Source organism: Staurois parvus, unplaced genomic scaffold (assembly GCF_062004578.1).
Source record: "Staurois parvus isolate SC_StPar_1 unplaced genomic scaffold, SC_StPar_1.0 ptg000220l, whole genome shotgun sequence".
NCBI lineage: Eukaryota > Metazoa > Chordata > Amphibia > Anura > Ranidae > Staurois > Staurois parvus.
Window position 1 is genome coordinate 1,018,861 of NW_028318016.1, and position 16,710 is coordinate 1,035,570.

A 16,710-nucleotide genomic window follows, 5' to 3' on the forward strand; every position below is an offset into this window, starting at 1 on the left:
GGCTGAAAGAGTGCTGTGCCACAGAGGAGGAAAGCATACCAGAGCATAATTACCCTTCAGTAGCTGACTCCACATTGCTTTACTGAGGACTAAGCTAGGCAAAATTTGATGCTGGTGAGAATAGAGGTTGGTGGGATTAGAGGCGGGCAGGCACAAGCCACGCTGGAACCAGATGCATAGTTTCTTTACATGAAGCCACATCAGCCTGCCAGCTTTAATGTGTGGGAGGTGGGTCTCCCAGGATTCTTCTTGTGTGCTATTCTAAATGAGGGAGCATGCCATCTCTGGCACGTGTGCTGGGGGTTGCCGACCCCTGCTCTGGAGGATGTATTGAGCATTTTTTGTTGTGGTGTGCTGAAGTGAGGGCAATTTGCTTTATCTGTTTCAATGTTTTGTTGAGAGTAGGACACTAGACAGAAAAGAAACTCTGCACTGCTTATGAGCATTCCTAGTTTGTATAGACCCCCTTTCTGCTATATTATTATTTTTGCCCAATGGTTTTAGGAGTAAGGACCTAGTTCCCTGCTGGGACCTGTGGTTCCATAGCTTTTTTTTTTTCTTTTTTTGCTGAAATTTCTTCCTGCAGAGACCTTGAATCAACAGCCAGGCTGGGCAGTTTAGATTAAATGGTCACCCCAGTCTGGCCAGCATGTGCAGACCTGTAGCTGCGTGCTGGGTTGGCTGTTAAATCCCCATTTGAGACCAGGGAGGCCAGCAAGTTAAACGTCTCAGTGGGGGTGCTTCTGATGTTTGTTTCAGAGCGTTACCCTGGCTGACAGCCTCTACCTCCGTGGGAGGTGGATCTGCTTGTGTAACAATTCCTGTGTCCTGCATGGGACTGGTAAGTAGTGCTCCCCCTCTTCCCTCCCTTGAATAAATGTGTAATATATGCCCTAGAAAAAAACGAAGGTGCTCTGTGGATTTTGGGCACTTCTATTTGACTAGGCGTAAAAAAGTTTAACACATGTAGGCCCTTTACAAAATAATGGGTGACTGGGGACAAGGAGAAGGCAAATTTATTAAATACCTACTTTATCTCTGTGTATACAAAGGAGCATGGGGGAGCTCTGGTCCATAATGGGCATGATTTTGACACAGCTCCAGATGATCCAAATTGGCTCACAATTGATATGATCCAGAAATATTTAGACAGAATAAAGGTGAGTAAAGCACCTGGACCAGATGGCATACACCCACGGGTCCTTAAAGAATTGAGCTCTGTCATTTCAAAGCCATTGTTTCTAATTTTTAGGGACTCTTTAATGACTGGCATAGTACCACTGGATTGACGTAAGGCCAATGTGGTCCCTATATTTGAAAAGGGATAAAAATCTTTACCAAGTAATTATAGACCTGTTAGTTTAACATCTATAGTTGGGAAGATACTGGGGAGTTTAATAAAGGACCACATAGATGAGTTCTTGCTGGAAAAAAATATTTTAAGCAACAGACAGCATGGATTCATGAAAGACAAGTTGTCAAACAAATCTGATTTCTTTTTATGAGGAGGCGGGCAAAACCTTGGACAGAGGGGTGGCGGTGGACGTGATATACTTGGATTTTGCAAAAGCGTTTGACACAGTTCCCCACACACGGCTAATGTGTAAGATAAAGTCTACAGGCTTGGAAAAATCCGTATGTAAATGGTTAGAAAACTGGCTAAAAGATCGTATTCAGAGAGTAGTGGTTAATGATTCACACTCTGAATGGTCTAGGGTTGACAGTGGTGTACCCCAAGGTTCAGTGTTGGGACACTTACTCTTTAATATATTTATAAACAATATAGGGTCTGGGATTAAAAATACCTTTGCAGGTGACACCAAGCCTTACATGATGTCTCTAATTTACAAGCCAACCTCAGTGCAATATTTAATTGGGCAACTATGTGGCAAATGAGGTTTAATGTTGATAAATGTAAGGTTATGCACTTGGGGGCTAAGAATATGCATGCATCATACATACTAAGTTAAGAACCAAATTAATTTTATAATGGTTAATGAGAAGCTAATGGCCATGCTGTTTAGACAATCACCCAAAGTTTTTGCAGATCTGATGCCCCTGGTTTGATGTTGCCCAACCTTCTAGATTTGACCAGACTCTTCTGTCGGTATAAGACTCTCCTGGCGTGATCCCCTGGAGCCTTTTCTTTGTCTTTACTATCCTTGTTTCTCCCTTCTTCGCTTTTTTTTTTTTTTCTTTTCTTCTTTCTTTCTCTTTCTTTCCTCTGTTTTTTTTTAGTCTTCATGCTATTTGCGCTGATTGTAATACTCCTAGAGAATCGTACCTGCAATGTTTTATATACCTGTCGGACTTTCTTGAGAGTCCTTGGTGTAGAGTACTGACGTGTGTCCAGTGAGGCTTCGTGCTCAACTTTTCCTACCCTCTGTATGCGATTTTTGTGATTATCTTTGGCCTTCGCCTACTAGCTCATTGGTTATTACTTGTTGCTATTAACGCAATTTATAAGGTTTCATTCCATCTTCTTGTATATTGTGTTTACGTACTCAGTTTCTCTTCTTGTCAATACTTCAGTGCATTTGTTATGTCCTTCATCAGAAGTATTGCATACCTTATCCTTTTGTGTCAGTGATCTTGCTTTTGACTATTTTTTTGTTGTGTTGTCTATAATAAAATCCATTGTTAATGAATATGTGGAATAGACTCCCCCAAGAATAGATTTTTGGCCAGCTCAGTGGATTGCCTTAAAAAAGGCATGGATTCTTTCCTAGATACACATAACATAACTGGTTACTAACATTTATAGCTAAAGTTGATCCAGGGAATATCCGATTGCCTCTCAGGGGCTCTGGAAGGAATATTTTCCCTTGCAGGATCAAATTGGATCATGCTTTGCTTAAATTTTTTGCCTTCCACTGGATAAACTGTGGGTATAGGATTATAACTTTTTTTTTATGGTTGAACTGGATGGACTTTTGTCTTTTTCAGCTAGACAAACTATGTAACTATGTGGTATCCCCATAATTGGGAGGAGTAGCAGAATATTTTTGGGATGTAATTCGAAGCATGTCTATGCTATGTGTTAGAAATATCTTATTGAGAAGTTTTTGCATTTTCCAAAAACTTGTGGCAGAAAAAGGACTAAATTTGCTTTTTAGAAAATACCTTAGGAGGTTTACTTTCCAAATGTCATTTTGTGGGTTTTTCTACTGTTCTGGTGCTCCAGGGCCTCCAAAAACCTGAACATATCGAGAAATTGGATGTACAAATTATGATCTTAGGCACGCTAAATTTGTGAGGAATTATATCCCCAAACTCAATTGCTCCAAACAGAGGATGGTATGTGAAGTGATAGCCATAGTGTTTGAAACCTAATATTTTGACTTGTACAATATTTCTAATCTCACCACTTTCCCTACCTTACCTGTTTGACAGGCACAGTAATGCCCAAACTTGACCCATCAATTGTTGATGCCCTAATTGATCCATTCACCATAGAGGAATAGATTAGGTCACTACCGTCTGGCAAAAGCCCTGGGCCAGGCGGTGTTCTCTAATACCTTATATAAACAATTCAAAGAATCCCTGGCACCCTTAAAACTCTACTTTCAACTCTATATTTGAATCATGCTCCTTTCCTCGCTAGACCCAGGAAGCACACATTACTGTAATACCTAAAGCCCAAAAAAGATCCAAACCAATGTTCAAGTTATTGCCCATTTTTTTCTCATAAATGGTAACCTTAAAATCTACCCAAAACTGGTGGCTGACAGGCTACAACAGTTTATCCCTTCTATTATCAATGTAGACCAAGTAAGTTTCATACCCATGCTTGAAGCACGTGACAATACTATCAAAGCTTTGTCATTAATCTCCTACTCGCAAAAAACAAAATAAACCCATTTGCCTTTTTTCGACAGATGCCGAGAAAGTATTTGATTGCCCTAATCTGGTGTTTCATTTGGTGGCTCTAGGGCATATTGGCTTACCACAAGCATTTTTACAGAAAATATTGGCACTATACATGTGCCCAACCACAAGAATCAAAATGAATGGTCTTTTGTCCACTCCTGTAACCATCTCCAATGGAACACGCCAGAGATGTCCCCTTTCCCTGTTGTTATATATCATTGCCATGGCTAATGAAACATTTAGCCAATGCTGTAAGGGCTAACGACTACATACAAGATATTGAGATTAAGGGCAAACAATAGAAGTTAAATCTGTTTGCAGATGATCTTTTACTCTATGTATCAGTATGTGGCAGTATGTACAAAAAAAGAAATTTGAAAAAAAATGTATTTGATTTCTTAATTTTCCCCAAAAAATTGTGACAAAAATCTCAACTTTAAAAAACACATGTCTCTGACTAAATACCTTAGACAGTCTACTTTCTATAAAGGGGTCATTTCGGAAGAATCTTCACTGTCTTGGCATTTTAGGGCCTCAAGAAAAGAGAGCAGTCAGTACATCAGGATTGATCATTTTTCAAATATATATCTATATATACATACACTCTATTGCCAAAAGTATTGGTGCGTCTGCCTTTACACTCACATGAACTTTAATGGCATCCCAGTCTTAGTCCATAGGGTTCAAAATTGGGTTAGCCCACCCTTTGCAGCTATAACAGTCTCAACTCTTCTGGGAAGGCTGTCTACACGGTTTAGGAGTGTGTCTATGGGAATGTTTGATCATTCTTCCAGAAGCGCATTTGTGAAGTCAGGCACTGATATTGGATAAGAAGGCCTGGCTCGCAGTTGCCTCTCTCATTAATCCCAAAAGTGTACTTTTGGGTTGAGGTCAGGACTTTGTGCAGGCCAAATTCCTCCACCCTGGCTCATCTATGTCTTTATGGGCATTGCTTTGTGCACTGGTGCACAGTCATGTTGGAATAGGAATGGACCATCCCCAAACTGTTCCCACGAAGTTGGAAGCATGAAATTGTTCAAAATGTCTTGGTATGCTGATGCCTTAAGAGTTCCCTTCACTGGAACTAAGGTGTCAAGCCTAACCCTTGAAAAACAACCCCACACCATAATCCTCCCTCCACCAAACTTTACACTTTGCACGATATAGTCAGGCAAGTGCCGTTCTCCTGGCAGCCACCAAATCCGGAAAGGTGCATCGAATTGCCAAACAGAGAAGTGTGATTGGTCACTCCAGAGAACATATCTCTACTGCTCTAGAGTCCAGTGGCTGTGTGCTTAACACCACGGCATCCTGCGCTTTGCATTGCACTTGGTGATGTAAGGCTTGGATGCAGCTGATCACCCATGGAAATGCATGTGCTGACCCCACTGTCATTTTTTTTGCCCTACCACTTCGTGGCTGAATTGCTTTTGTTCCAGTTGCTTCCACTTTGTTATAATACCACTAACAGTTGACCGTGGAATATTTAGTAGCAAGGAAATTTAATGGATGTAGTTATAGCACAGGTGGCAACCTATTACAGTACTACGCTTGAATTCACTGAGCTCCATTCTTTCACAAATGTTTGTAGAAGCAGTCTGCATGCCTAGGCACCTTATTTTATACACCTGTGGCCATGGAGATGATTGGAACACCTGAATTCAATGATTTGGAGTGGTGTCCCAATACTCTTGGCAATATAGAGTGTGTATGTATGTATGTGTGTGTATATATATATATATATATATATATGTATATGTATGAAAGATACGAGCACTAGATCTATGTGGGTGGAGCTGCTAGCATGAAAGGTAATACCTCAGAACCTTCTAAACACAATATATTTCTCAACATGCAGCGCTAGAATGAAAAGTCTTATTCTAAATCATTACCCTTATACAAACCCGTATATCATCCGGATACATATAATGTCTCTTGATATTGGAAAAAATAAAATAGAGCAATGCTCTGAAATGGTGAAATTATGTGGAAAACACCTGACAGTCTATCCAAGGTCAGAGTATCAATGGTGACATCGGTGGTACGTATAGGTGTAGCTTGCAATAACCAGATAGCGCTATTCCATGCGCATATGAATGATACATGGGTCATCTGAAATAGGACATCTAGGATATGGATCGTCTGATGGACAGCCCCAGGAATTCCAGCCTATCAGCCATGCTTCCAAATACTACCAAAGCGATCAGGAACCACCAGAGGGAGCCAGCGATCACGATGTCATCACGGGTCTTTAAGAAGAAGAATGAGCCCAAACACAAAGAGTGTCATAGTGCAACACTGCTTTATTAAGAAGAAAATCAATTACAAGGAATGACATTTACACAGTCAAAAAACACTTTTGGCACCTAGACAACTGAAGGGTCCACGTGGTAGAGTCACTGAGAGACACTTCCTGACATGTTTTGAGCGATGGCATGTTTTCAAAGGAAGCTGGCCGCTCTCAGTGACAGTTCTTATATGCCGTGGGCGGCGCATGCTCATTGGGAAGCCGTGACGTCATCGCCGTTCGTTCGCACATGCGCAAATCGTTCGCACGGCGGCCATTTTCTAGAAGTCCAGTGTCCACATAGACTTCTATTGAGGACATTGTTGATCATAGGGAGAAGCAGGGAAACTGCCTCTCTGCTCACTCTCATAGGATTCCTTTCTTCCCAGATCACAATGATTCTAAATTAACACGATATAAGAACTGTCACTGAGAGCGGACAGCTTCCTTTGGGGAGTAGTCTGGTAGTCTGATTGGTATTTATTCTTTAATAATAAAGGCCTAGAACTATTAAAATTTTTGATTAATAGAAAAAAGAAAAAATTGGAATATCTTGGTTTGGAAATAAACAAAACCAAAGAGAAACTTTCACAATATATGGATACTGATGAATATAGAGTAGAATACGATAAACTGAAATTATTATTGGAAAAAACAGAGAAAGAGCAGAGAATTAAAAAGAGAAAGTATGTGCGAGATCTGAGTGATTATAAAGAAAAAGAAGTATTCAAGTGAGAAACTACAAGATACGATTTCTCAAATGATCCACAGGAGGAAACAGGGCCCTTACAAACAAAAGGGAAACCCAATTTTAGGGGGAATATGGAGAGAAGAAATTCATACAGACCCCCCATACCCCAAAGCCTTTGTTTCATCAACCGCACGAAAGTTACTATAAACCTTCACCCAATATTCCCACAAGGAATAGATTTACACCGTTATCCAATGCCTACAGCCCTTCTATGGGCTATAGGGTTTGAGATCACATCATTTAAATAACAATAGATCATATCAACAGAACAATAACAACCATAGACCATATAATGAAGTTTCAAATAGACAATACCATAAAGGTAATAGAGACAATTATCAAGGAAATTTAGAAAATCATTGGCGAGAACACAACCAATACCATAGTAGTCGTCCCTACAAACAAACCCCCTCTGGTCACAGACAGCGTAATTCTAATAACTCAAGAAAGAGGGTTCCAACGCATAACGATACATATACACAACGTCATGAATCCCCATACCATAATTGTGATTACCACCACACAGTACGACCGTATGAGGACCATCACATTAGGCCCCAAACATGTCCTGAGCAACAACGGGATCATTTTTTAGGGAGGGGCCCTCCATACAAAAGAAATATAAGAGCAGAGGAAAAAGAGGAGGTAAAAGGCTCAACATACAAAAAACGCAGGACCTAGGCAAAGAGGGCATTTTTTAACCTGAGCAGTAAAGTTTAAACTGATAAAGAATTGGGGCTACTAAATAAGGGTCTGAAATTTGCACCTAAGACTAATCTCAATAAATTTAACACCTTTATAGACATTCATAAATTACGAGACGCTTGGCTTTAAAAATATATTTTTTGAGTAATCCACCGACACGACAAATTACCAATCAAGGTCCAGTCGCTTCTCGGCCTTTTGGCTAAGATCAAGTGTAGTATCTGTTCTTATCAGTGTCCAGTGGGGGTGCTCCCGACCATTCTAGTTTACGGGGATGGTTGTTGTATAGTACTCTCACTGGTATGATGGGGGTCCGGAAGGCTAGTACCGGAGGGACAGAAACCAGGGAGCGCCATGATTCGTTCTGGGGCCTTGGGAGTAATTCCTCTGGGGAGACCGGAAAGACCCAGTACCTCCTGATCTGAACATGCTACCTTGGTCTGGCCGGAGGCTGGGGACGCAAAAAGTCCGCAAACTCAGTGCCCCCTGGGGAAGACGCTCTCAGGGGTGTCACTAGTAACACTTGGGTGTGGGACCCCACGGTGTGAAGATGACACATGGCCACTGTTTTTCACTTCTTTTTGCACAGCGCCCTAAGGACCAGGTCTTTTGGCTAAGTCCGGGGCAATTTTTGCTACAGGCCTCAGGGCCTGGTCTGTGCACTATTAGGCACGGTACCACTTTTTTATTTTCTATTTATTTACCACTCCCACGTTTTGTCACTTTTTCTGTTCTTATGTGTGTGTTTTTCACGGATGGAGGGTGTGGGTCCTCGGGCCTTACCTGAAGTCTAGGGGGAGGATGTGTGGCCATACGGTTCCTTCCTCCCCTGATCCCTAGGGGGTTTTCTCTTCGGGAGAACCCCCTCGCCTAGTACTGGATGTCCGGCTTCGGCTGGGCATAAGGAACGGTGGTCCACCAGGCCTTTTGGCCAGGAGGACCAAATGGGAACCTTGTCCCTGTCAGGAGCTTCGTGCCCCGGGGGATCAGGCGAACGGTCCAACCCTTTCGGGGGTAGGACAAACACACCCCTAAGTGCACGTTTTTCGTGTGGTGTTTTGCACTTGCACTTTTTTGCGGACACTTACGGGTTTTTTCGATATAGTTGCACGTTTGCGGACTTAAAAAAAAAAAAAAAAAAAATCAAGGTCCAGTAAATATAAAATCATCGCACCTGAGGAATGCCTCTCTTTTCAATCCTCAGGCGCACTCCCATATTACCATTTTTAAGAACATGGTCTTACGGGATTTGGAGAAATTAAAAATAAATAACTGGGATTCAAAAGGCCCTTGAGAAATGGAGAAACTAAAAGATGATTTACTTAAAAATAAAGACCTCGTCATCCGCCCAGCGGACAAAGGGGGTGGAGTAGTTATTTTGGATAAAAAAGATTATCTAACACAAGTATACGATTTATTGAATGACAGGAACACATACAAGGTGTTACATTTTAACCCACTCATTCCTTATAGGAAGACACTTAAATGTATTCTCAAAAGAGGTCATGAGGAAGGCATATTGTACAAAAAAGAAAAGGAGTACTTGTGTCCCATAGCTCCCAAATTACCTATTTTTTACTGCCTACCAAAAGTGCACAAAAATCCGGTTAAACCTCCGGGCAGGCCGATAGTGAGTGGCATAGGTTCACTAACCTCACACATAGGCGACTATATTGATTATTTTTTGCAACCATTGGTTAGCAATTCTCCCGCATTCTTAAAAGATACAAAACAGGTGATAACAGACTTAAAAACTATTAATCTGCAGCACCCTACTTATCTGGTGATGGCGGACGTAGCGTCCCTATATAGCAATATCAAAAACAGAGATGGAATGTCAGCAGCGGAGTTATATTTAAATATGGCAGATGACATTCCAACACCACAGAAGAAATTTATATTAGAACTCCTAGATTTTGCAGTGACGCATAATTACTTCTGGTTTGGAGACAAGTATTATTTACAGACCATGGGCGTTGCCATGGGGGCAAAATTTGCCCCCAGCCTAGCTAATCTTTTTATGGCTAACTGGGAGGAGGAGATAATATACTCCAGAGACTGGCCTGACCTCATTTTTTATAGGCGCTACATTGATATTTTACTCCTGTGGAAAGGAGACGAATTTTCATTGACCAATTTTTTTTAATACTCTCATAACAGTTTAAATATTAAATTAATGTATGAGCACAGTTATTATGAAATAAATTTTTTAGATCTAACACTTTTTAATGAAGGAACAAGAATTTTAACTAAAAGTTTTTTTAAAATGAAAGATAGGAATAGTTTTATCCCTATAAACAGTTGCCACCACCCAAGATGGTTAAATGGGATTCCCAAAGGACAATTTCTACGGATCCGTAGAAATTGCGATAAAATGGAGGACTACATAACCCAAGCAAACACCCTCAAGTTACAGTTTGTTGAGAAAGGCTACAATATTGACACTCTAGATAAGGAGATTCAAGAAGTTGGTGATCTTAAAAGAGAGAATCTCCTGGGACCTAGGGCTAAACATAAGAAAGAAAGATTTTGTCCTTTCATTACCAATTATTCGATACAGTACAAAAGAGTAACAAAAATCATTAGGAAGAATTGGTCTATTCTCAAGAGTGATCCTATATTGGGAGAAGCGTTACCCAGCCATCCAGAAATCACGTTCAGAAAAGCCCTCCCTTTGACTACACTAGCACCGAATATAGTTAACCCACCAAGACAGCTCTCTTTCAATTTTAACCATAAAGGATTTTATCCCTGCAATCGCTGCATGCTTTGCGTTTATAATGGAATTCACAAAAAAACAGTTAAGAGCTTTCATTCACCGGGAAAACATACGATATACAAACAGCAATAACCTGCTACAGCACTCATGTCGTCTATTTACTTGAATGTAACTGTGGGAAACAGTACATTGGTAGAACTACGAGACGATTACGGGACAGACTCAGAGAGCATTTAACTAATATTAAAAAAGGGTACAAAGACCATTCGGTCTCGATGCATTTTTGGGTGGCCCATAACAAAAACCCACACTGTCTGAAATTCATAGGGATAGATATTATAAGTAGTCATTGGAGAGGTATTTTTAAGCGCCGCACAGTGTCGAGGCTGGAAACCAAGTGGACCTATGTATTACGGACTTCAGCACCACTTGGCCTGAATGTAGAATTAGATACAGTATTAACTGTTTCATAGACACTAGTTAACTCTCCCCGTTCCGCTATGTTCAATCAGTTCAATAATGAAATGATGACTTTTTGATACATTATTAGGCCTTTGGTTGTGTTTTTATGGAATTTTTTGTCTTAATTGCTCATATATATATTCTTAGATGTTTTTGGTTATTATCATTTAAAATAACATTATTTGCACTTACTAACACAGGCGCCACATTACCAAATTTTAGGTGCGCATGTTCTTTGAATTTTATATTATCAAATGGTCCTTTGCCTTCCTGCTATAGTATTATAACCAATACTCCAAAGTAGTAATATGCATAATGCAATAGCTTACACATTTTTTTATTTTATTTACGCATGAAGTACTTTTTCTGAAATGTTTTTTATTCAGATATGTTGTTATAAAAAATAATTTAATTTATCAAAAATTATAATACTTATACATCTATATATTTTTATATTTTACATTTTTATATTTTTTATTGATCACTAATATTTCGATTTTTAACATGTCCAAATTGTCAGGGCATTGGAAATGTTTTAATTATTGATTTATGTATTTATTTCCTATACACATGGGTCTGCGCATGCCATACAAAAAGTTTTTGACTTGCTGGCACTTGTAGTTCTACTGCCATGTGGCACAATTCTACCCATATGGAGTAAGATTGCCAATCTCCAACAAACATTGCCTAATAGCATATATAACCATGAGATCTGCCACATAAAGTTTTGGATCTTTTCCAAATCGTGTTAATTTAGAATCATTGTGATCTGGGAAGAAAGGAATCCTATGAGAGTGAGTAGAGAGGCAGTTTTCCTGCTTCTCCCTATGATCAACAATGTCCCTAATAGAAGTCTATGTGGACACTGGACTTCTAGAAAATGGCCGCCGCGCGAACGAACGGCGATGACGTAACGGCTTCCCAATGCGCATGCGCCACCCACGGCATATAAGAACTGTCACTGAGAGCGGCCAACTTCCTTTGAAAACGTGCCATCGCACGAAACATGTCAGGAAGTGGCCCTCAGTGACTCTACCACATGGACCGTTCAGTTGGCTAGGTGCCAAAAGCGTTTTTTGACAGTGTAAGTGTCATTCCTTGTAATTGATTTTCTTCTTAATAAAGCAGTGTTGCACTATGACACTCTTTGTGTTTGGGCTCATTCTTCTATGAGCCTGCCTTTTAAAAGGAGACCATTGGATGACATCTTAACTGCTGGCTCCCTCTGGTGGATTTCGTGTGTACTACATACTCCCTGGTGCTGGGTTAAAGACCCGTGATGACATCGTGATCGCTGGCTCCCTCTGGTGGTTCCTGATCGCTTTGGTAGTATTTGGAAGCATGGCTGATAGGCTGGAATTCCTGGGGCTGTCCATCAGACGATCCATATCCTAGATGCCCTATTTCAGATGACCCATGTATCATTCATATGCGCATGGAATAGCGCTATCTGGTTATTGCCTGCTACACCTATACGTACCACCAATGTCACCATTGATATTCTGACCTTGGATAGACTGTCACGTGTTTTCCACATAATTTCACCATTTCAGAGCATTGTTCTATTTTATTTTTTCCAATATCAAGAGACATTATATGTATCCGGATGATATACGGGTTTGTATAAGGGTAATGATTTAGAATAAGACTTTTCATTCTAGCGCTGCATGTTGAGAAATATACACACACACACACCATGGTTTGTAGATTGTAGAGCTTTCACACAGACTAAAAAATATAAGCTGATTTGGGTTATTTTTTTACCAAAGAAATGTAGCAGAATACATTTTGGTCTAAATTTATGAAGAGAGATTATTTGCAAAATTTTATAATGGAAACAAAGGAAAACTTTTTTCCCCAAAAAATTTCAGTATATATTGTGTTTATATAGCACAATCAAAAACCCACGATTAAGTGCCACCAAAAGAAAACGGACTGGCGATTAAATGCCACTAAAAGAAAGTTCTATCTTTCTCAAAAAATTATAAAACTTTAATTTGGGTACAGTGTTGCATGACTGAGTAATTGGCATTCAAAGTGTGACAGCTCTGAAAGTTGGCCTGGACAAGAAGGGGGTGAAAGTGGTTAAATTCTGTTTTAAATATGTGGGTACTTTAGAGCTATATAATTAAAGTTGAACTCTGGGCAAACACTTCTTTACATGTCCTTGTTGATTTCCTTCCTTCATTGAATATGTCATCCATCTTCTGGTTTACTCAGTAGTTGCTCTGAAAAGCCTTTGCATTTTCAAATTAAACTATTAATTCTCTTTGGTTTCCTGTTTGTAAGACAAGTGGATGCTGTGCCTCCCATTCCCCCAGCCATTGGTCTTCGCACATCCCTTCTGTAGTTCTTTCTCCAGGAAGCAGTGATGTAATTCAGCCCCACTTGCAGTGGTAGGTGGATCGAAACTCTCAGACACATGCAACATGTATAGGTCTTGTCAGGGACCATCGCTATGCGTGGGTCTACACAGGCGTAGGTGTCTGCCAAGACGTGTAGGTGGCAGGGCACTAGGACCCAGGCGCACCCGTCGTCTTGACAGTACTAGGCAGGCACTAGGACCTAGGATACGCCTGTCAGGTGCAGGGCAGGCTATTTAAACCAGCTCTGCACAAACACTTGTTGCCGAATGGTCTTTGTATGCTGTTACCTGTGTTGTGAGTATCTTGATCTGGATTGTTTGACCTTGCTGCCTTCTCCTGTCCTGACCCTTGGCCTGCCTGACTCTGCTCCTGGATGTTCCCCTTTAAATCTGATCTTTTAGTATTGACCCTGCGTGTGACCCGACTATCCTTTGCCTACCGTTTTGTACCTCACCGACCCGCTAGTTACCGACCCGGTCTGTATGACTCTGATTTAGCTCATCCATCCATCCTGCAGGGATCACTAGGCTCCCTCACATCAGACTCTTAGCCCCCTGGAGCTCCTGTCAGACTCCTCTACCCCTGTTGGAGATACCTAGCAGCTGCGACCTGGTACCGGAGCGCTCCAAGTCCATCCCCACCATCAGGGGCCCTGGTGAACAAGTGCTCCGCTGCTTAGACTCCGCACTCTGGGGAGGCTCTGCCAGGGGATTGATAGAGGTGCTGTCAGGCGGTCCCTTACACGTCTAGTGTTCTTGCCCACATTCACTACATACCCACATTCACTACAACACCCTGTGTGATGGGAACTGTAGTTTCCTTTTACTGCGGAGAGAGGTGAGGATATGATGTAATCCCTGCTGTTACACCTCCTTCTTGGCAGAACATATGCTGTTATCTTTTGAATTACAGAGGTGAGGTCATGAAAATTCAATTAGACTTCAATTGTAAAGATTTTCAAAATTTTATTAACTGTTCAGTGTTTTGTGTAGGAGGTATGCTAATGGGTGATTTTCTATCCTGGAGTTCTTCTTTAATCACTTGCCTACCGGCACTTATACCCCCTTCTTTACCAGGCCAATTTTCAGCTTTCAGCGCCGTTGCACTTTGAATGACAATTGCGCGGTCTTGCAAGATTGTACCCATATGACATTTTTATAATTTTTTTCTTACAAATAGAGCTTCTTTTGGTGATATTTAATCGCCGCTGGGCGCTTTACTTTTTGCGCTATAAACAAAAAAAGTGCACGTTTTTCTTTGTTATAAAAGTTTGCAAATAAATAATTGTTCTTCATAAATTTAGACCAAGATGTATTCTACTACATGTCTTTTGGTGAAAAAAAAACAAATTAGGATGTATTTTTTAGTTTGTAGCAAAGTTATAGAGTTCACAAACTATGGTATAGATCTGAATATTGATCAATCCTGAAGTACTGACAGCCAATCTAATTTTTTGAGGTCTAAGAATGTCAGAATAGTACAGATATCCCCCAAATGACCACTTTTTGCAAAGTAGACAGTCCGACGTACTTCATAAGAGGCATGGCGAGTTTTTTGAAGTTGTATTTTTTTTGTCATAATTTTTCGGAAAATGAAAAAATGAAAAAAATTATTTTCACTATTTTTTTTTTACATACTGTCACCAGTGCAGTACAGCGTCATCATATAACTGGCATGGCGGTGATCAGGGACACTGACTGGTGACAGTGTGAAAAAAAAAAAAATATATATATATATATATATATATATTTTTTTTTTATTTTACATTTTTTATTAAATTTTTTTTATTTTTTTAACATTTTTTTTTTCCATATTTCACTATGACCAAAGTAGTACAATGATACCATAGTAACATTGTACTACTTTGGGGAAGTGATCAATATTTTTTTTTTTTTTACACAATTTGCTTATAGCAAAGAATTACTTTGCTATAAGCAAGCATTTACCTGAATGACATTGATTCATTCAGGGGTTTTTTTTTTTTTGTGCTTAGCTGTGATTTGGCCACAGCTAATCACATGGCATGTGCATGTGATTAGCTGGGACCATTCACAGCTAGACACTAGTATACAATGGATGGCATGAATGATGCTGTGATTGGTCACAGAAGGTCACATGGTACCGGCAACGGGGGCCGGTACTCAAATCTGTCATCGGCCGTGTCCGAGGTACACTGTCGGTGACAGATCGAGCCGCTGTGCGGCTCTGCAAGCGCGCGAACTGCGCATGTGCGGGAGGACGACATATGGCGGCCTCCCGGAAAGCTAATACATTTTTACGGACGCCATTTGGCCATAGGCCGGGTGTCAAATGGTTAAACTAACTTCCCTTAATGTTCTAGGTCACATACTGTATGTAAAACACAAGGCCTACCAGCTACCAGGCCCTCGGCCCCGCCCTCTGCTGTCACTTGTAAGCACAGAAGCCTTCTACGTTTACAAGGACAGCTTTGGTCTTGGCGGCTTTCAGAGATCCCTGCACACACTCACAATTGGGTACGGCGGGGACAGATGCCAATCAATGATCTCCCTTCTAGGTGAGGTGAAGCTGCTTAAACGGCTAGACTAGTACACTGCTATTACACTGGTACTAGTGCCAGGCTGGGTAGATGAGATGGAAGGAAACTTAGAGAGGGAAGATGTGTGCAGAGGTGGGGGATGGGCAAGAAAGGTCAAAGCCGAGGAGGAGGGGTGAAAGTGAGATGTGGACAGCCTGTGTTGCACATTGTGCATAGAACCCATAAACCACTGTATGTAACACACTCCTCAACCCTGCATTCTGTACACTCTTTACACAGAGCACCCCTGCAGTCTGAATTCTGTACACAGTGCACTCCTAAGCCCTGCACTCAGTACACTGTGCACTCCTGAACTCTGCACTCTGTATGTAGCACACTCCTGAACTCTACATGCTGCATACTACTGAGCTCTGCACGCCGCTTACCCCTGAATTCTGTAGGTTATGCATTCCTGAATTCTGCACTCTATATGTAGCGTACTCCTGAGCTCTGCAGACATTATAGATACATCTGGCCCTTTGAGGGCCGCCATAAAGCTGATGCTGCCCGTGATGAAATGCAGTTTGACACCACTATTCTTGATTGTGGTATACAGCTATGTAACCTTTTTCCTTCCCAGGGATTATTCACTGCCTATTGTGGGACAATAGACCAGGGCTAACAGAATGGTATGTATTTCTTTTATTTTGAAGGGATACACCTTTAGACCTCTCTAAGTGTTACATATGTTTCCCATTATATTTCAGGTCCCCATGAGATGTTTTCTCCCCTTTTCTAGAGCAAAGAAAACAAGCAAAGTGCGCGCCTAGTATAAAACTTTTTTTTTAATAATGAAAAACATAACAAGCAACGCACCCACATGTTCTTAGTGTATAAACACCTGTCACAATGAGCTGGCAGTCTGAGTCTCTTCGATCCATCCATCCTCTTGTGTAAGCTACTGTGAGTGCCTCCAGGTGCAGACCATGCTGACTGAGCCAGAGTCTGTCCACAGAGGAAGCTGGGAGGACAGCGAGCCACTGGATGTATAGG

The 16,710-nt window shown here is 40.9% G+C and overlaps 1 protein-coding gene and 1 pseudogene across 1 annotated transcript in view; both read left to right on the forward strand.

The window, feature by feature from the left end:
* Positions 1-16,710, forward strand: part of TEX14 (testis expressed 14, intercellular bridge forming factor) — a 206,445-nt gene that overhangs the window by 21,422 nt on the left and 168,313 nt on the right. The window lies entirely within an intron of this gene.
* LOC149460846 (U2 spliceosomal RNA) lies at positions 7,796-7,910 on the forward strand (annotated as a pseudogene).